Here is a 20941-nt window from a genome sequence, read left to right on the forward strand (position 1 = left end):
GAGGTGGACTCCATGCAACGGTAATGCGAGCTCATGTGGAGACAGCACGAAGTATACAGATGTCAACTGTAAGCAATGCAGCTGGGCACCACGGGAGGGAGGATAAACAAGGTATGGTGCGTTGTTCCGCAGAATAGCACATAGCAGTGAATGTGAACAGACTGAAGCTACATTCATAACGTGCATAACAAAGAGAAGCAGCAAGCCCAAAGAAGGTATAAGCATGATGCAATTTATGTAAATTTCCAAGGCACACAATCTATGTGGAAGGACATGCTGCATTTTGAAGCACACTGAAGGATACGATTGCCTAAAGGGTGACATCAGAATTTGCTGAGGCAATAGGGGATGACAGTGAAGAGATGGGAACTGGGAAGAGACCCACAGCCCTCTGACGTGCTGGTTGCCAGGGTCTGAATGTCCTCTCCAGAGCCTGTGCTGAAACTGAAACAGCATTCGGAGATGGGAGCTTTAACAAGTGATTAGGTCATAAGTGGGTTAGTTAGGAAGTGTGTTCCTGGTAAGAAGAGTTAGTTTCACCTGATGCCAAGGCTCATTGAGAAAATCCTTGATACTGGACTTGCCAGCCTCCCAAATTGTGAGAAATGATTTCCTGTCTTTGCAACTTACTGGGGTTGCAGTGTATAAATGCACTATGATGTGCAAAAGTGCATTAACGACGCTCATCATATTCCTCCTCTTCCCCACCTGTCTCCTCCTCGCCCTCTCTACTTCTTCACCTTGGGTGATGGTATTACCCTCCCAACCGTTTGTAAGCTATGCAAATCTTGTGCTATGACTTTCTTGTAAATGATATACTTCATAGAAAAACATTTTTTTAAATTCCAAGGGTTCTTACATGAGATATTACATATACACGTGTCTGTAACACACACACACAGGAAATCGAATGTTTCAATGAGAGAAAAAGAATGAGAATTTTATATTAGACATCTCCTGTTCTCTTCTGTTGAGTACATATTAAGTGTCCAAATGAAGTTATAAATTCAAGAGAAATGGGTTCAGAAGTGTATAATAATGTACCGCTCTGCCAGAGTGTTGCTTGAACAATAAGTTTATCTGAAGAACTTCTGTGGCTTTTCCACACGTACGCCCTCTCAGGCTCCCCACTGTGGATTGTTAACCTTGCTGATGCGGCAAGACAGAAGCAGTCCTCAGTCTCCTCACTGCAGACCAGGCAGCCTGCTGTCAGCCTGCCCCTGAGCTCCCTGCGTCCACCAGCATTGAGGACTCTCATCCTTGCAAAAGGCTGCTTCTTGGGAAACAAACAAACCTGAGCTAACCCAGCCAGGACTGTCTATAATATAATTTATCTGCCTTAAGCCTGAATCAACCTATTTTACCTCATGGTCCTGAATTAGTTGGGGAGTAAGTTATTGCATCATCAAATTATCTGCCTTTCATCTGGCCTGCATGAGACCTCTAACAACATCTAATTACTGGCGATACTGTAGCCCTCCAGTCTCTTTGGATCGCCACACGCATCTTGATTCACAGACTGATAAGACAAAACTCTGACACAGGACACCAGCACCTGGCTGGCCTGGCTGGCTGCTTCGCTCTTTGCACACAACGGATTTGCTGACAGAGCACGGCACATCTGTGCAAGGGCTTGTCTTTCCCTGTTTGAGCATTGTTCCTCAGCTCCCCATGCATGACAAAACCATGACTGAATCTGATCTTGCCTATTATGAAGTTAGGTTTTATTTTCCAAAATTAATACCACCAAGTCATGTGTTGGTGCGAACAAGGTTAGAGGGCGCTGCTGTTCAATTCTGATCAACCAAGCATTTGTCTGCAGCCTAACTTATCTCAGGCAAACCTGAATCCAAAGACTGGTAAAACTGACCCACACTGCTGCTTCAGGCACATGACAAGTGTTTTATTTCAGTCTGAATTACAGTCATTTTAAAAACAGCACCAAAAGGGAATGACTTCTGCATGGGGACAGGATAAAAGAAATAAAGTATAATCTTCTTACAAAGTTGCATTATTCTACCCAAGTGATCTGCAAAATGACACTCATTGCCTGGGCCAAAATACAAGGAATATTTCCCCCAATAAAAACTATGTATACCAAGAAGGACACAAGATGGGGTCAACAGCTATTAACAGGATGTCACTGAATGAGAGTTTCCCATAATACCGTTCATGTAGATGAAAATTCCAGGGCTCATTTCAAACTCAATTTATATTGGGATAAGTCACCATGTATACCACGCACTGTTCTCACTTATGATTAAATTAAACACTGACACTTAACATGTGACTTTTTCTATGGGGAGCAGAAGCAAATGTTTTCTAGGACAAAACTTCCCGTATTAAAAACCTTTTTTTACAACAACAACAACAAAAAAAAAAACAAAAAACGGGGGGGGGGATTACAAAGGCTAGCTTCTTACATTGGTGAGTAACCGGAATTGACACCCAGTCCCTGTAATTCCAGGGTTGGAGTGCTTCAACATCCCACAGCTCTCCTCAGTTCTCTTCCCAATGAGTGACCCAAAATCTTCCTATGAAAAAAGTAATTTTTATTAAGTGTGTGCAACGTTTCCGGCTTTGGTGTGTTTAATGAGACATTCTCATTTGGTTCTCCTTCTCCCCAATTACTTACAGAATAAAATGTGAGTTAAAAAAATGTATTTTCTAACCAAACTTTTCCCCTGAAGGTTGTTTATGACAAATATTACAATGAACTCAGTTATGGCTTTATACTTCTATTTCCATTGTCACTAGGAATAGCCTGACATCAACAAAGAACAGGATCTAGAACATGCTCAGATTAGTGCAGATGCTTTTCACTGAACACTAAACCAGAAACTAAGCATAAGTGATTTCTAAATCAAATAGTTTAATGAAATACTTACAGGAAGATGTTTATTAATTCATTAACATCAAGCTCACATCTATTCAAGTATTTGCAACCATCTAGTAGCTTAAATTATCATTTTCATTTTTCTCTCTTTCTCAAGATACATATGGCCTTTTTTCCCCCTTCTTATTTGAGAGGAAGAGTTAGAGAGAGAAGGAGAGAAATCTTCCATCTGTTGATTCATTTTCCGTATGGGCACAATGGCCAGAGCTGGACTGATCTGAGCCAGGAGCTTCTTTCGAGTCTCCCACACCGGTGCAGGAGTCCAAGGACTTGAACAATGCTCCACTGCCTTCTCAGGCCATTTGCAGGGAGCTGGATTGGAAGTGGAGTAACCAGGAAAGCAACTGGCGCATATAGGACGCTAGCTCAGTAAGCTGAGGCTTAGCCTATTAGGCCACATGCCATTCCTGCTCCCGCTCTCAGGAGCACAGTGGGAAGCTGGGTCAGCTAAGAGGAGGGATGTGACCCTAGCTATGGAATGTGGGCTTTCAAATGGCAGCCGAACTTACTGCACCACAACTATCCCCAAATTACTGTCTTGTTGGGTCATATCATTAGTTTAATTTTTAAAAGCCAGTATGTTCATTATTTGTACAAGAGTTCTGAGTTTGGATAAAAGGCAAGTCTACCACCTATGAGTAAACTGTTTTTGTTGTGTTTAAAATTCTGGACAGTGGGCCCGGCGGCGTGGCCTAGCGGCTAAAGTCCTCGCCTTGAACGCCCCGGGATCCCATATGGGTGCCGGTTCTAATCCCGGCAGCTCCACTTCCCATCCAGCTCCCTGCTTGTGGCCTGGGAGGGCAGTCGAGGACGGCCCAATGCCTTGGGACCCTGCGCCCGCGTGGGAGACCCGGAAGAGGTTCCAGGTTCCTGGCTTCGGATCGGCGCGCACCGGCCGTTGTGGCTCACTTGGGGAGTGAATCACCGGACGGAAGATCTTCCTCTCTGTCTCTCCACCTCTCTGTATATCTGACTTTGTAATAAAATGAATAAATCTTTAAAAAAATAAAATTCTGGACAGTAATGGCTTCAATAAATGAGTATGTGTAAGCATACACAGAAAATCAACGCTTAAATACATAGCATTGTATCAAATCCTAATTCATTCAGTGAAGCAAATGGACAATTCTACCCCAGGCCACAGCACCCTGGGTTAGGCATCTTAAAGCGGCAACTGATTACCTCAAAGAAGGAATTCTAAAGCAGTCATCCAAAGCAGGAAAAAAATGTCACCCTGACAGGGTTTCTTAAAACCAACTGCATCTGAAAAATGAAATGGCTGACATTTAAGACTTCTGGTATAAGGAAAATTGTAGCATGACTCTTGCAACTTGCAGTCACCCCTTCAGTATCCATCGCGGGTCTAGACGCATCCATTGCTGCCTTTTGGAGGCAGAATTCCTTCTGGGTCAGTGTCAGCGTTAGGCTAACAGTCCCAGATGCCCACGCTAGCTGGTGGAATGAGGGGATGAGGCACGGGCAGCAGGGACCATCCACTGGGCCATCAAGGTGAACAAGTCACACCTCTGCTCTGCTGCTTGGCCCAGTTCCTGGTTCCTCAGCCTGGCTACCCACTGGGGTCACCTGGGAATTTACCACACTCCCTGGGGGGTGGGAGGTGTAGAGCAAGCAGTGAACTCCTGAGGCCTGCTGAAGGGCTCTGGAAGCATGAAGAGATGTGGCGGTGAGTCTAACAGGAAGCTATGTTTGAGAGCAACTGGCTTATGTTCTTGACGGCTTCAGATACATTTAGTTCACATCAATTTTAGCATGTTTTCCCTGATGTTGGGATGTACTACTCATTTGGAATCTTCCCATCACTGTAACTCCATGGAGATAGACCAAACTCTCAAAGGAAATCTGAGTTATTTATCATTGTTAGAAGGAGAATAAACGTAGGAAGAATGAAGGCAGAGATAAGCTGAGTTCATTCCCTGTTTGTTCACCACAGGAATGATTAGTATGTGGATTTCCCCCTCCCCAAAATCACGCTCTAGAAACTCTTCTTTTTTGGCATCCCCAAACCAGATAAAACAGTCAGAGGACACTGCTACCCACTATTTGTTTCCTGTAAGGGCCTGGGTTTGCAAGCCCTCATCCAGCTTCCCACTTGATCAGAGCACAGGCAGGGCTGGAATAAGGAACAAGGAATGACCATCACACAGGAATATGCCCCTGCAAGCATTAAGTTCACCAATACTCTTGCTGGCAGAAATCAAAATGATTTTGAGACCGCTATGTTGAATTGCAAGTTTGATTTACTTAAGAGATACAAATTATGCAGACATCAGCATTTTGAAAACATTTATTATTATTTCAATTGAAACAGTTACAGAGAGGGGGGAGGCAGGAAGAGAGAGAGAGAGAGAGAATTTTTTCATCCACTGGCTCACTCCTCAAGTGGCCGCAAGAGCCAGAGCTGAGCTGGGCTGACGTAAAGAAGCCAGGAATTTCTTCTAAGTCTCTCAGTGGGTGTAGTGGCTTGCCTTGGGCTGTTATCCTCTGCTGCTTTCCCAGGTGCATTAATAGGGAGCTGGGTGGAAAGCGGAGCAGGAGGGGCACACACTGGTGCCCATAGATGGCTGCACTGCACAGGTCCCAGCATTTTTACACAAGCCTCTTTCATGGGAAGAATCAGTTGTACTTTCCTGTGGCTTTTTTATCTGTTGCGGGGGCTATGAGCTGTACAGACTGAGCTAAGAAAGAAAATAGTCTCAGACACTGAACATTGTCAGTGGATCAGAAGCAAATAAAGGATTATTACATAACCTTATTCTTAAACACACACACACACACACACACACACACACACACACACACACACACAAATGTCACCCAAAAAGAAGTGAATGAGTTGAACCCAGAAAGCACATACTTACATTTCAGTGTCGGAGACTGACGGCAAGACCACGCATCCTCACTCTGATGGATAAGGTTAACAAGGCTTAGAGAGACTCAGGCACTGGTTTGAATGTCCTGCTCCTCTAAAATTAATGACCGGATCATAATAACGGGATGTGGATGTCACCACGCAAACCCTTCCCACCCCTTGACACAATGTAATCTGATGTCAGTTCCAAATTCTACCAAGGTTGAGCCAAGAAGGGCATGACAGAGGGGAGAGGTGCCCACGGGAACACCGTGGTGTGAATGAAGTGTAGCGAGCGGACAAGAAGCAGCAGTGAAAAGCTGCCTGCACGATTCCGTGGGGAAGGTTTCTTCGGCTTGAGGAAACAGAATTTCTGTGTTCTCAAAGACAGGCAGGTGTTGAGGGGCAGCACATGCAGCCTCCTCTTACGCAAAGTGTGTTCTATGTCAAAATGAGAGTTTGGATCCACTTCCCATCCAGTTCCCTGTTAGCATGCCTGGGCAGGCAGTGGAGAACGGCCTGAGGGTTGGAGTCCCTGATGCCCACTGTGGGTGAACCAGATGCTATTCCAGGCTCCTGGCTTCAGCCTGGTCCAGATCTGGCTGCTGCAGCCACGTGGGGGAGTGAACCAGCAGATGGAAAAGCTCTCACTGTCTCTCACTCTTCCTTTTCAAATAAAGAAATCTTTTTTTTTTAATACAGTTAATTCTCAAGATCTCCCCAAATTTCTTGAAATCTGACTTCAGCTCACCAGAACACGCAGCCACAAAACAGAAGTTGTCCTCAGTTATTTCCAAATCCACCAAATCAGCCACGAAGGTGACTTTTGTCAGCAGGTGAGAGTAACTCTGTTCGAGGGCCACCTGCAGTCAGCTCTTTATGCTGTTTTGCTTATGAACTTAACTGTGATGCCCTCTTCCCCAGCTCCTGCTCCCCCGTAACTTACAGGCTTCCATCCACACAACATCACCTTGCGGGAGGGCTAGGAGTGGGTCTAGGGTTAGGGGAGAGAGCAGCGAGGGCTCTGCCCTTTCTGACTCTACTCTCTCTGCTCCTTACCCCATCTGCCACCAGCTGCACAGCTTCCTCTTGTTGCTTGAATTCTTGAGGAGCATCCCACTCCAGCTCAGTGCCCCTGGTTTTGTGTCCCCCTACCTCTGTGGATGTATCTCTGTTCTGTCATTCAAAAGGGGATGCAGTCTCTCTCTGCTTAGTCTCTAACACTGTGGGTGGTCCTGGGCTCTTGCTGCTCCCCACCTGGAGATGTGTCTGTCCCTGGGATCTTGCTGACAAGCTTATAGATTTGGTTCCAGATTTGGATGTGACCTAACACGGTCTGTGCAATGTTGAGTCTCCTCGTCTGTGCTTCTCTGGTCATCTGTGCCACGTTGCCAGAGGTTGCTAAGCACATGGGTCTTCTCTCCTTACCCACCAAAGCTCAGTGCTGGAGTACCTGCACATGATGCTCAGAAAGCAATGATGAGTACACTCAGCGACTACTGACCCGCCCTCTGGAACCACAGGTGGGGCTCTGGAAAATACTGAGGTCCCTTCAAGCCATCCCAGCTGAATTTTGGGGGGTGAAGCACCGCCCTGATGAGTTAACAGGAGTTCCAACCTTGTTCAAATTCCCCAGTTGATTCTAACACACAACCAGACTGAAAAAAAAAAACAGTGCTAAATCATTTATCAGGAAGTGGTGGGGAAAGCTTCGTCAAGAAAACAGGAAGCTTCAGGGTCTTTGTGAAATTGTTTTTAAAAGGCATTGTGTTAGCTATCCACAGCTGGCTAGCAAGTTATTTCCAAATTTAATAGCTTCCAACAACCAACACTTTCCTCATGGGATCCTGGGCCCTGCTGAGCTGGACCCTCCAGCCCAGGGTTTCACCAAAGAGTCAAGGTGAGGAAGGAGAACAGCCTGCATCCAGGCCCATTTCCGGGGCCAAGGGTAGGTCTGGGCTCCTGCGTGTTGGCCGGAAGCCTTCCTCGTTCCCCACTCTTTAGCAGCGTGCCCACTGCATGGCACCTAAGGGGCAGGTGGGAGAGAACAAGAGGGCCACACGATGGGAGCAGGAGATTTTCTGGGACCTAATCCCGGAAGGGCCATCCCATCACTTCTGCTATGTTGTAAGCACCCAGTTTATTATGGGTTCCAGGCCACATTCAGCAGGAGGGCTCCCAGATCCAGGAAGTCAGTACCCTTGGGGGCTGTCCTGGAGCGGCTGCCTATGACAGATTCAGCCTAAAGGGGAACCTACCTGAAGGGGTTCCCAACTGGACTGTGTTAACATCTGGAGTGTGCTTGTTTGATAATTTCCTTACGAAACAGAAATATGCTTTAACAGCGATGAACTGAAAATAAGGCGACAGGTGCACTTCCTAATAATGAATTCACATTCTCTGTGATTATCCAACTATCGATGCTTTAATTTAGGGTCATTTAGACAAGATAGTATCAGGGAAGATCTGCTTACATAACTGCAGCCTTCACCTGGTCTTACAAATTAGGTCAATGTGTTTTTCAAAGATTAAAAGTGACCTTGCAAAACACAACACACAAAAAAAGTGTCCTTGCTTCTTTTCCTACCTATATAGGTTCACAGAAAATAGGCCAGGCTGCCTGGTGCTGTGTGGCACAGTGGGGCAACTTACACCTATAGCACCAGCATCTCATATGGGTACCAGTTTGTGTCCTGGCTGCTCCACTTTTAATCCAGCTCCCTGTTTACAGCCTGGGAAAGCAGCAACGGTATGGCTCCAGTATTGAGCTCCTGTATCCATGTGGGAGACCTGGAATAAGCTCTTGGCTACTCCTGGCTTCAGATGGGCTCAGCTCTGGCTGTTGAGGCCATTTGGGGAGTGAATCAGTGAATGAAAGATCTCTTTCTCTCTCTCTCCTTCTCTTTGTAACTCTGCCTTTCAAATAAAAATAAAACAAATCTTTTTAAAAAATGAAAAAATAAGTCAGACATTTTAAAGACTCAACATTTTAGTAAAGGGCAGGGGACAGGAAATCTAAGGGTAAAGCAACAGGCAAAACGGGGAAGTTAATTTACTGACATCAAGCTGATGCGAATAACTAACTTCAAGTTTACCTTTCATTTTAGAAGGAAGTGCCAATGTAGTGGACAGCACTAAACACTGATGTTAATAACCATCATTCAAGCTTTCCTCAAAGATCCTGCCAATACAGAACTCGTCTATCTCTGCACTGCTATTTAACTCTAAGATGGCAAGTTAAAATGGTTTAACAATATGTAGTGAAACTATACAGAGTGCTAAAAGCAAAAAGAACCTCTTAGTAAGCCACAGACAACTTGAACTCAAAATTAATCTTAAAAAATTTGAGAGTCAGACAGTACCAGCAATGTCGGGGCACACTTAAATAAGAGACTGATGGAATTATGACTCCTTATGAAGGACTATACTATTGTAGCAACGTGGGGAAAACCTGTCGGGGGCATTCCAAAGAAAACAAACAAACAAATAAATAAATAAATAAATAAATATCATTTGAGAGCCAGAAAGAGCAAGGGAAAGAGAAAAGGAGAGAGGGAGAGAGAGAAAAAAAAAAAAGAGAGAGAGAAATCTTCATTTGCTGGTTCATTCTCCAAACAGCCACAACACCACTTATGCTCCTGAGGCCTAATGCTGACAACGCATTTACACAAAATCCTAAATTCTGAATTTATATAAAATGCCATCTCCTAAAAGAGCAGTTTCAATGCAGACGGAACGCAGAAATTTCCAGACTTAGTGTTTTATCTTTAATACCGTCTTTTTCCTTGAGTTATTTCCTATACATTTATTTGAAACTATGTGTAGTTGACAAAACCTGATGCGGTTTTGTTTTATAGGGGGTGTGATCAAGATGCAAGGTTATAAAAGATGTAACTAAGAACTTACGCATGTGCAGAAATGACAGATTATCTATTCTAGTCTGCACAACTGGGAGAAATTGCCCTTTTCTTAGCTGAGATGGCAATTCCTAGTGACATGATTGTAGTCACCAAGACAAGGACGAAAAGCCATGATCAGCTCTGTTACCCACCATAAACAATTCTGTGTCAGTCTTTGGTAAAGTGGGATCAGAGCCAGGAACCTAGAGACTGTTGACTCTCCACATCTCTAATGAGCCCCTGAGCCACCCAGTTCTCACAGCTCCTGTGGGGCTATTTAGGGTGTAAGTTTGAATTTATTAACAATACTTGAAAGACGGCATTTCAGCTTCCAAACTCAATGATGAGTGGAAACAGACAACAGGTCACCTAAAGCTCTAGCAGGCTTTCTTTTTTCAGTAGTGTGAGTCAGCAATTCCAAAATTATTCTCTGTGTATTCTAACCTTGCACAAAGGAATAAATATTTCGAGGATAATGGCAGTCACGTTTCTTTCTGTGGAGAAAGTTACAAATACAGCAAAGGGGATGGGCAGGAAGTAGTGTTAGAGTGAGAGGGATCAGTACACAACTCTGCATTTTAATAGAAGTGAGTGCAGGTATCTGGGCATGCATGTCTCTGCATGCTGTCTGCCTGTCAGCAATGACACGCGATGAGCAGTGGTCCCTGGACATCCTTCTTGGTGGGAGGGAGTCAGGGCTCCTTGGAGAAGTGGCTGACTTGAGGACAGGAATGGAGAGTGTGTAACATGAGTCTGGAATATCTTACACTAAAAGCAAAGGCTTCTAAGAATGATGAGGATTTTAACAAAAAAAAGACACCCCGAGATTCCTATTGGTCAAATCTGAGAGGGTTTGAGTATCAAAATAAGTAATGATAGTAATCAAGTTTAGTCTGTTGACTAACAGTCCATTCTGTTACTTAAAAAAGAAAGAAAGAAAATGAATGGGGAGAAGGAAAAATACTCTTTCAGTAGACCATGAATTACGAGTATCATAATCAATATTGATGAAATAATGGAAAATCACTCACCCCTGGAAACTGGAGAAGGGGCTTACGGAAGTGGTCCCAGGTCTGGTGTTTTGATGCTAGGAGACCCCTGACATGCCAAGGGCTATTTTTTTGTGGGGACACAATTCTCTGCTGCAGATTGCATTGCCTTGCTCCAAAATCCCAGGACCTGTGATCAAGCTTGCACCGGACTACCCATCCCTGCCACTCTGCATCCTTCCTCACCACAGACACCCTGGCTCCCTAGGAGCTGCCCGCACCTCTGGGCTATTCGACTTGAAGCCAGCTGCAGGGTTATTTCTTGCTCTGGGCATTATCTGATGAAACCTGGCATACACACTGGAGGACTACTCCTAGTTAAAAAGTTGCCTCCATGGGTCCATGAGCCCTGGGGGTGGGCAGCTCAGTAGGGCCTAGGTCTCCTGTCCCAGATCCTTGAGCCCACGAGCATGGTAGATGCTGGGTCCATGAGTCTTGGGGGCAGGAGGTCTGGTGAGGTCTGGGTCCTTGGGCCCACCTTGTGCAGTGGGTGCCAGGCCCCTGAGCCCTGGGGGTGGGGGACGGGGAATTTGGCAGGGGTGGGGGGGTCTGGGTCTCCTGGCCCAGGTCCATGGACCCACCTGTGAGGTGGGTGCTGGGTTCATGAGCCCCAGGGGGAGGGGAGGGTCTGGTGGGGCCTGGTCTTCCTTAGTGGAACATGGAGTAGTATACAGCAGACCTTCATGCACATAAAGGATATGGGAGTCCATTGGGGCCTGCAGAGGACATCTGGTACCATAGCAAAGGAAGGAGAACAGAACAAATTGGACAACTATCCTAGCCAATTTGTGACAGCAAAAATCTGGTTGAATGGAGACTATAAGGCTGACTATGTCAGCCAATAGACATTGGAAGGGTTTTCTCATCCATAGATCAGTGAGATTGACAGTATTTCAGAACTATCATATGCACTTGGGAAGAACCCTTGGAGTGTGCCCCATACCGGGACCCTGGACTAATATCAGGTGGCTGCTCCCCAACCTTCGGTATTGGGGTGGTTGGGAGGCTGGGTATGGTTTCTCCCGTTATCTCTTCCCTTCCCCCAGAAATAGGAAGAAGAAAGAAAATTTGGAAACAATGATCACACCCACTTTTCCCTAACCCTTAACACTTCCCACTGTGATCAACTATGTAAACATCATCAGAAATAAAATTAACGAGCAACAACAACAACAAAGTTTCCCCCAGAACAGAAAAAAAACATCCAAAACATTACAATGCAGTCATTTGCGTTTCCCTTTGGAGAGGGTATCTACACATTTAACTGAAGTGTCTGGTCTCTAAATCTCCAGAGTGCCTGCCACCCACCCACTGGAGCACATGCAATCTCGCCAAGGCCTTCCATCCAACCAGAAATATGTCTTCCATCAAATGGATTGGGGAGGTGTTATGAGGGATATGGCATGGTTCAGAGCTTATAATATTTAATTGTGGGTGGCAGAGTAACCATAACCCTGAGGCAGAATTCAATCTACTTGAATATCATTGTCCGAAGGTGAACTATTCTGAACCTCTTATCCAGCTGGAATGGAACGCAATGCCTTTGCCAGATCAATGATTGCATAGCATGTATCTGAGGCCTTGTTAATTCATTCTAGCCATGAGTCCAGCACAGCAGCTGAGATCAGTTAATACTTGGTTAAGTCTGCAGCAGTCTACACTCATTCTGCAGGATTCATTTATTTCTTCAGGAATCAGCCTGGCAAAAAAAAGAGGTAGGACTGGGACCACCACTCCTGCATCCTATATAGTTGTGCATATCTCCATTATTCCCCGTATATATTATTGTGTCTGATTTACTCTCTTGGCAGGTGTAGGACATACTTCTAGAGTATTCCATGTGGTCCTCTCCTCTATGGCAGTTCTTAGTCTAAGTACTCTTAAAGTCCAACCCAGGAGTACTGTTCTAGCTATTGCCAGTAAGTATCAGTGTATCACAGCTGGATTATACTGGAAATTTAACCTTAGATTATTGGCTTAGCAGGAAGTGGGGGCAGCTGGGAAAGGAGGGACAAAAGACTACTTCCTGTGCAAGAGGCTTCAGCAGCTTGCTGTGCAGCACACATGCTAACAGACCAGAGGGTCCAGCGGGCACTGTGGCAGTCAGCCAGAGGATCCCATCCCATGTCCAGGATCCTAGGATCTTCCACTTCCATGTTATCATACTTGCCTGGCCTGAACAGTCACTGCGCCAAGTGTCTCCTGGGCCATCTGTCCTTCCACTGGAGGCAATAAAGATCTCTTTATAAATTACCATGATGCCTCGCACACTAAGCTGTTGAATGAACATCCCTGTTTCTCATTTTCTTTCTGCAGGGCTTCAGGCATAAGCAAGTCAGGACCAACCAACTCCACTGTCTTATAGGCATTATTTCCCCACATACTTGTCAAACACCTGCATCATCACAGCTAACACAGTATTTTGTCCCAGTGAAGCAACACTGGTGAAATGAAGTAAGCTGCAACCTTCTGCCACAAACTAGGAATGCCCCACTCACCAACCTTTTGGCCCACCAGCAAATGGATAGGGGTGTCCCCATTTTTTTTTAAAAAAGATTTATTTATTTTTATTGGAAAGGCAGATTTATAGAGAAGGAGAGACAGAAATATCTTCTGTCTGCTGATTCACCCTCCAGGTAGCTATGGCGGTCAGAGCTGAGCTAATCTGAAGCCAGGAGCCAGGAGTTTCATTTGAGTCTCCCATGTGGCTGGTGCAGGGTGCCAAGGGTTTATGCTTTCCCAGGCCATACACAGGGAGCTGGAAGGGAAATGGGGCATCCGGGACATGAATTGGTGTCCATATGGGATCCAGTGCTTGTAAGGCGAGGCTTTAGCCACTAGGCCACTACACAGGAACCCTGCCTGTCCCAATTTTACCACCTCAGAAATAGAGGCCAAATGGGATTCAATGTGTATGATATATATTTTAACTAGGTGAAAGATAAGGAGAGATGAGCAAGAATCTGGGAAAGACTGGGCAGGCCATCACATGACAAGATCTGACCCCAAGCGTAAGAGGAAAAATGGAAGCTGGGGGAAGCCTCAGAGACTGCCATGTGGATGGACTAGAGAAGTCTTGGCGGAGGAGAGGGGAAGTCCTTAAGCCAGAGCTAGCTTTCAGAGAAGTCTTGGGACTCCTGGAAGCAGGCCTGCCTTACAATCACTGAGCTGTGACAAGGCTTTGGCACCAACCCAGTGCTAGACTTCAGAGCCCAGCAGCTAAGCCCTTGCTCAATAACGCTTCATCAGCCCAGCCAGAAGCGGAGTGGATTTCAAAGCAGTTCATTTGGTTCCAGAGTGCACACTCTCAGCACCTGCATTAGAGGCATCTCGCAGAACAACAGAAGGCTGAACCCAACGGTCTTCTGTGGTAGGGAAGATTTACATCTTACTAGGTCAGATTAGTAAGAATTGTCAAGCTCCTTTAACAAGTCTGAACTTCAGGCCTGGTGCGGTAGCCTAGCAGCTAAAGTCCTTGCCATGCCAGGATCCCATACGGGTACCAGTTCTAATCCTGGTGGCTCTATTTCCCATCCAGCTCTCTGCTTGTGACCTGGGGAAGCAGCTGAGGATGGCTCAAAGTCTTGGGACCCTGCACATGTGTGGGAGACCCAGAAGAGGCTCCTGGCTCCTGACTTCAGTTCGGCACAGCACTGACCATTGACGCCACTTGGGGAGTAAATCATCAGCCGGAAGATCTTCCTCTCTTTCTCTCTGTGTATCTGATTTTCCAATAAAAATAAATGAATCTTTAAGGAAAAAAGAAGTCTGAACTTCACAGATAGTAAGTTGGAGGGCTGGGGGAGGGACATGCCACAAATTAATACGGACAAATATATTCCACATGTATTGTATATACAAATGAATAATGTATAGACCCATATGTAGCTTTAGTTTCTGTGGTTTAAAAGGGCTTAGCAGATTTGAAAACAGATGCAACAGAGCTATTCCTGGACTGCACAGATAGTGAGATGTGTCACCGGGGATATACAGTGAGGTACTGACAATGCAGACATACCTTTTAGGGAATGAAAACTGCAAAGAAGAAAGCCCCACACAAATCAATTTTCTATTACACTCTTAATAAAAATCTTACTGTGCTATAAGGCCATCAAAAGGTTACCTCGCTGTTATCATTTAGAATTTAAAATTATTTTCTACTTAGAAGGAACTCTGTGTAGTTAGTTAAATGCACATATACAGGCTGAATGAGGAATTATTCACTATTTATACATTAACTCCATGAGAAGGTGTGTACCTCCAAACAATGCACTTACAACTGAATTCTATTGAAAACACTCTTTTTATTATGAAAGGGAATCTGCATGATCATTATTGTTATAAGAAATGGGTATGATGAATACTACTTTATGGATATGAGAACACAGAAATATCAAATGATTTCCTTGGTCTATAAGACAAAATCAAACAGAAAAACAGAACAAGGGAGGCCATCCGATTCTTCTGCATGTACAGTCATCCACAGTGTAACTCCCTAATGCGGTACCTAGCCAAGAGATAGAAAACATCTCAAGAGAACGCTGGTCCAACTTGCTGTCTGAAGGCAGGTAATGTTTTTCATTATTTGCTTTACACAGACTGGGAAATTAGTCCATTAAGGTAAATTCTAAAAATGTAGCAGAAATTCAAAGTCTCCAGAAACTCATCAAATTCACCACTGTTACTTATTACATGTTGAGATGACATGTGTGAATCAGAATGGAGTTTTTGAATTTCAGACTGTTTCACTTCCTGACTTCATTCAGGAAGCCTAAAAACATAAGCTGTGAACTCAGCAAAAGCAAGGATTTGGAACTAGGATGGCTGCGAGTGAAGGTTCAGGGAACTCTATTTATAGCCTACTACCAGTAAATTTTGGTCACTTAATTTTTATAATGACTTTTATTTGAAAGGCCAAGGGACAGAGACACGCACTCACACACAATCTTCCCCCTGCTAGTTCATGAAAAGTTCTCAAAAACTCCTGGAACCCAGAATCCAGCCTGGTCTTCCAATTATTCGAGGTACCCAGTGCATTAGCAGGAAGATACCCTGGAAGTGGAGGGCATGGGATTTGAACAAGTCTTTCAGATAAGGACTGCAGGTATCCCTATGGGCATCTTAGTCACTGTACCAAACCCCTGGCCTTTCTGTTCACTTTGTACGCTGGATTTCAAATATACACGTTGGACTCTGAAGGCTTACTAAGAATACAGGACCAGTTTTTAGAATTACATTAGTTTCTAGTTGGATAAAATCCCAAGCCTATGTTTCTTAGTTCTGAATGAGACCTAAAGGTTCTGAGTGGTTCCAACACTAGATTTTAAAACAAACATTGAGCCTGGGTTAATGCCCAACTGGCTATTCCTCTCCCTGCAAGAACTGGGATTCCACGTGGGTACCAGTTCGTGTTCCAGTTGATCCACTTCCCATCCAGCTCTCTGCTTGTGGCCTGGGAAATTGACAGAGTTCAGAGCAGAGCCTTGGGACCCTGCACCTGCCTGGGAGACAAGGAAGAAGCTCCTGCCTCCTGGGTTTGGATCACTCCAGCTTTGGCTGTTGCGGTCATTTGGGGAGTGAACCAGTGGATGGGAGATCACTGTCTTTCCTTCTCTCTGTAAATCTGCCTTTCCAGTAAAAAAAAAAAATAAGTAAAAAAATTTAAATAAGCATAAATGAAGCAATATGTAAAACAAACGAAAATTAAAATAAATATTTTATTGGCCTAAGTGGACCAACTTTACTAGCCAATGAGTGTTTGTTACAAATCCGGGGTTTTTATAAAGTTGTCTCATTTTACTTGCAGGCACCTTATTTTACACAAGATTTCATGCGTCTTACTATATGGAACACCTACAACAACGAAGGCTTTATGTTCCAGGCAAAGCAATTTAAAAGGGAACCCAAGTCTGCAGGTAAAGTTGGGTTTGGCTCTTCCAGTCTGGTTCTTCAGGTTTCTGACAATCAAACAAGAGTCTAAAGTGTATCAAAAAAAAAAAAAAGTTCCCCAAATTTTCCTTAGTCTCACAGTTTAGAACAACTTACCTGGGACCTACTATGACGTACACTGCATGGCACAAAGGATAATGTCCCTGGTCATGTCATGTAGCAAATGCAGCTAAAAACTTTTATAGAATTACATCAACAGCTTGCTTAGGTGAAGGCAGAAGGCTCAGATTAAAATACTATTTGGTGAGGATGAGAATGCTAGATTTTTCACTCAAAGTTTCATACATGGATTAGCTTTCCCATGTGAGATTAGGGTTAGGGTGGGGTTTAGGGATAGCCATTTTTACATAATGGCTAGGAGAAAGCCAGCAAGGAAATAAAAGATGACTTCACATAGCTGACGTAACCGTACCATTTAGCATAGGCCAAGAACATGGCCATCTGCACCTGGTAACAAATCTTAGTCCCTTGTCATATGACTAGCCCAAAGCCTCAGATGGAGTTACTGAATATCTTACTCCTTCAAAAGGGTGCCTTCTAACTACATGAAATTAGCTTGCTGCATGTCTCTGTACAGTACATTCTAGAGATAAAAGCATTAAGAATGGCTTCACAGTCAAAATAAGAAAAATAAGCAAAACCAGGAACTGAGGGCATGCAGGTCAAGCTGCCCCTGGGAAGGCCTGGAATTGAATGCCACCTCCACTTCTGATCCAGCTTCCTGCTGGTGTACCATGTGGGCAGCAGATAAATGCCCCAGGAGCTTAGTTCTTGCTGCGCAGATGTAGCGCCAGTGGACTGGCCCTGGCTTGGCCAAGCCTCAGTCATTGTTGGCAACTGGGGAATGAAACATCAGCGGCAAAAATCTCTCTACCTTTCCTTGTTATTTTGTATTTTAAATAAATAAATAGGGCCCGGCGGCGTGGCCTAGCAGCTAAAGTCCTCGCCTTAAATGCCCCGGGATCCCATATGGGCGCCGGTTCTAATCCCGGTAGCTCCACTTCCCATCCAGCTCCCTGCTTGTGGCCTGGGAAAGCAGTAGAGGCTGGCCCAAAGCATTGGGACACTGCACCCTCGTGGGAGACCTGGAAGAGGTTCCTGGTTCCCGGCTTCGGATTGGCTCGCATCAGCCCGTTGCGGCTTACTTGGGGAGTGAAACATCGGATGGAAGATCTTCCTCTCTGTCTCTCCTCCTCTGTATATCTGACTCTGTAATAAAAATAAATCTTTAAAATAAATAAATAAATAAATACTCTTGAGAAAGGTAGGTTCCAGATTTTCAGCATTATGTGAACAAAATTCTACAAGCTATTCTGAAGCAGCATGTAACCATGTGGACTGACTGTGCTCAAAAGACATATCCATTTGGTTTTAAAAGGTATGGAAATGGGGACTGGTCTGTGTCCCAGTTGCTTTACTTCCAATCAAGCCCCCTGCTTATGTCCTGGGAAAACAGTGAAGGATAGCCAAGTTCCTTGGGCCACTGCACCCATGTGGGAAGACCTGGAAGAAGCTCCTGACTCCTGGCTCAGCTCTGGCCATTGCAGCCATTTGAGGAGTGAACCAGCAGGTATAAGATCTCTTTTTCTCTCTGCAACTCTGCCTCCAAATAAAATAAATCTTTTCTAAAAGACAAAAATGGCTTGGAAGTGGCCAAGGGCAGCAAGAACAGTCAGGAGACATACCTGCTATCCAAGCATTCCTCTTGCAACCTGCATGGGGATTCGTGAGGTTGAAAGCTATCTGAAGGAAAGCTCCAGGACAGCACTGAAAGTATTGAAGCTCAGAGGGGTTGGTTCACCAGGCACAGGCACTAGAGGCATCACAGCAGGTACTTTCAGCATGCCAGGGGTAGAACTGACCTTGTAGAGAGACCGTTCCAGGGCACAACACAGCCAAGCCTGTTACAGTTCTATCCAGAGGAGATTCAGAGAGCACCAGGACAATTCATGGACACTCTAGGGGGTGCAGATATTAAGGTATAGGAGTTGAAATATCATTAAAATGTCTATATTGCCAAAAGCAATATATACATTCAAGGCAATTCCAATCAAATTGCCAAAAACATCCTTCACGGAACTGGAAACAATGATCCAAAGGTTCATCTGGAAACACAAAAAACCACGAATAGCTAGAATCATCCTGAAGAAAAGGAAGTTAGCAGGGGGAATCACAGTCTCAGACCTCTGGACATACTACAGGGCAGTGGTTATCAAAACAGCCTGGTACTGGCACAAAGATAGAGAGGAAGATCAATGGAGCACAATAGAAACACCAGAAGGGAACCCACACAGATACAGTCAAATAATCTTTGATAAAAGGACAAACGATAATCAAGGCAAATGGGAAGGTCTCTTCAATAAATGCTGTTGGGACAACTGGTTGATAGCCTGCAGAAACAAAAAGATAGACCCACATCTCTCACCATACACCAAGATCAAATCTAAATGGATAAAATATCTAAACCTGCATCCAGAAACCTTCAAACTTTTGGAAGAAAATGTTGGAAATACTCTGCAAGATCTAGGGGTAGATCCCTACTTCCTAAGAAGGACACCAAAAGCAGTAGAAATTGAGACCAAAATAAACAAATGGGACCTCATCAAACTAAGAAGCTTCTGCACAGCAAAGGAAACAATCAACAAAGTAAAAAAGCAGCCCACAGAATGGGAGAAGATCTTCGCGCACGACATAGGTGATAGAGGGCTAATCTCCAGAGTATATAAAGAATTACAAAACAGCCAAAACACCAAAATAAACAAGCCACTCAAGAAATGGGCATGGGAAATGGGCAGACATTTCACAAAGGAACAATCCCAAATGGCAAATAAACATATGAAAAAATGCTCAAGCTCCCTGGCAATAAGGGAAATCCAAATTAAAACATCAATGAGATACCACCTAACGCCAGTAAGGGTGGCCCACATGAAAAACACCACCAACACTTGCTGGCGAGGTTGCGGAGGGGAAAAAGGAACCCTACTCCACTGCCGGTGGGGCTGCAGATTGGTACAGCCTCTATGGCAATCAATATGGAGAATATTCAAACAACTCAAAATCAACATACCGTATGACCCAGCTATAGCACTCCTAGGAATATATCCAGAACACTTGTTTTATGAGAAACCAACATGCACTCCTATGTTCCTAGCAGCACAATCAGTAATTGCAAAAACATGGAAACAACCAAAATGCCCATCAGCAGAGGACTGGATAAGAAAGCTATGGTTCATCTACTCCATGGAATACTACTCAGCTATTAAAAAAAAAACAAAATGCAGTTCTTTGTGGCCAAATGGGCCAAACTGGAAACCATAATGCTAAGGGAAATGAACCAATCCCAAAAGGTTAGATACCACGTTTGCCTTAATTTAATATGATATGATGTTAAGCATATCATGTTATGTTATGGATATTATGTCATTTGTAGTATATAAACTAAAATTGAACTGTGAATGGGGGGTCACAGAAAGTGGTTAAGAAATCGCATTTATTTTTAACATGTTGACTGCTCAATACCATGTCAATTAATTCCATAACGATGTTAATTGTTGCAGATGGTATATTAGTGCTTTTATTTGACCGGGAAGATACTCTGCTGACTCTGCCCTCAGACCAGAGAGGGTCTACCCAATAAGTAGTTGGACTTGTTTGAACTATGGGATGTTGGACTCTATGCTTGGCAAATACTTGCAGGGAGGGAATTTCAACTGAACTTGAACTATGGTTATGCAGCGGGGTGGAGGAACCCACCATGGGGGGGAGAATCCCAGATTCTATGTAATTACAACACAATGTAATTAATAAATAAATTTAATTAAAAAAAAAAGCTATCTGAAGATAGCGCCAAGTCTGTCAATACACTCTCATCCTGTTTTTAAAGATCTCTCTTGAGATCTTGAGTTGGCCTTGCTTTATTTTATATCTTAGCACCTTCAGTCCAGGATTAATTCCTCTTTTATCAATGGAGATGATGAACCACTACTTTCCTGTAGATTCTTTCACACACTTGGAAATATTTAAGTAGCTATTATTTATTTTTTTTTCCTTTAACATAACCACAGTTATTTTAACCTTTCCCCAAATGTCCTATGATTTAATCCTTAGACTTTTTCTTATGGGGGCATCTCTTACCACTTTCAAAATATAGTCCCACAAATTTATTACTTGAATACAAGCTTCATAAATACCTGGGTGCATGAGTCAACTTCTTGTCACCACAGCCAAGATATCTGAGGGGAATTTTTAGGAAGGAAGCATATTTTGGCTTACTGTTTTT

At 44.1% G+C, this 20941-nt stretch overlaps 1 long non-coding RNA gene across 1 annotated transcript in view; it reads right to left on the bottom strand.

Moving 5' to 3' along the window:
- The window catches only part of LOC131483085 (uncharacterized), a 73902-nt gene that overhangs the window by 51470 nt on the left and 1491 nt on the right, over positions 1-20941 (bottom strand). Inside the window, exon 2 of the long non-coding RNA XR_009247502.1 lies at positions 2424-2534. This is a non-coding gene — a long non-coding RNA (uncharacterized LOC131483085). The remainder of the gene's footprint in view (positions 1-2423; positions 2535-20941) is intronic.

Source organism: Ochotona princeps, chromosome 23 (assembly GCF_030435755.1).
Source record: "Ochotona princeps isolate mOchPri1 chromosome 23, mOchPri1.hap1, whole genome shotgun sequence".
Classification (NCBI taxonomy): domain Eukaryota; kingdom Metazoa; phylum Chordata; class Mammalia; order Lagomorpha; family Ochotonidae; genus Ochotona; species Ochotona princeps.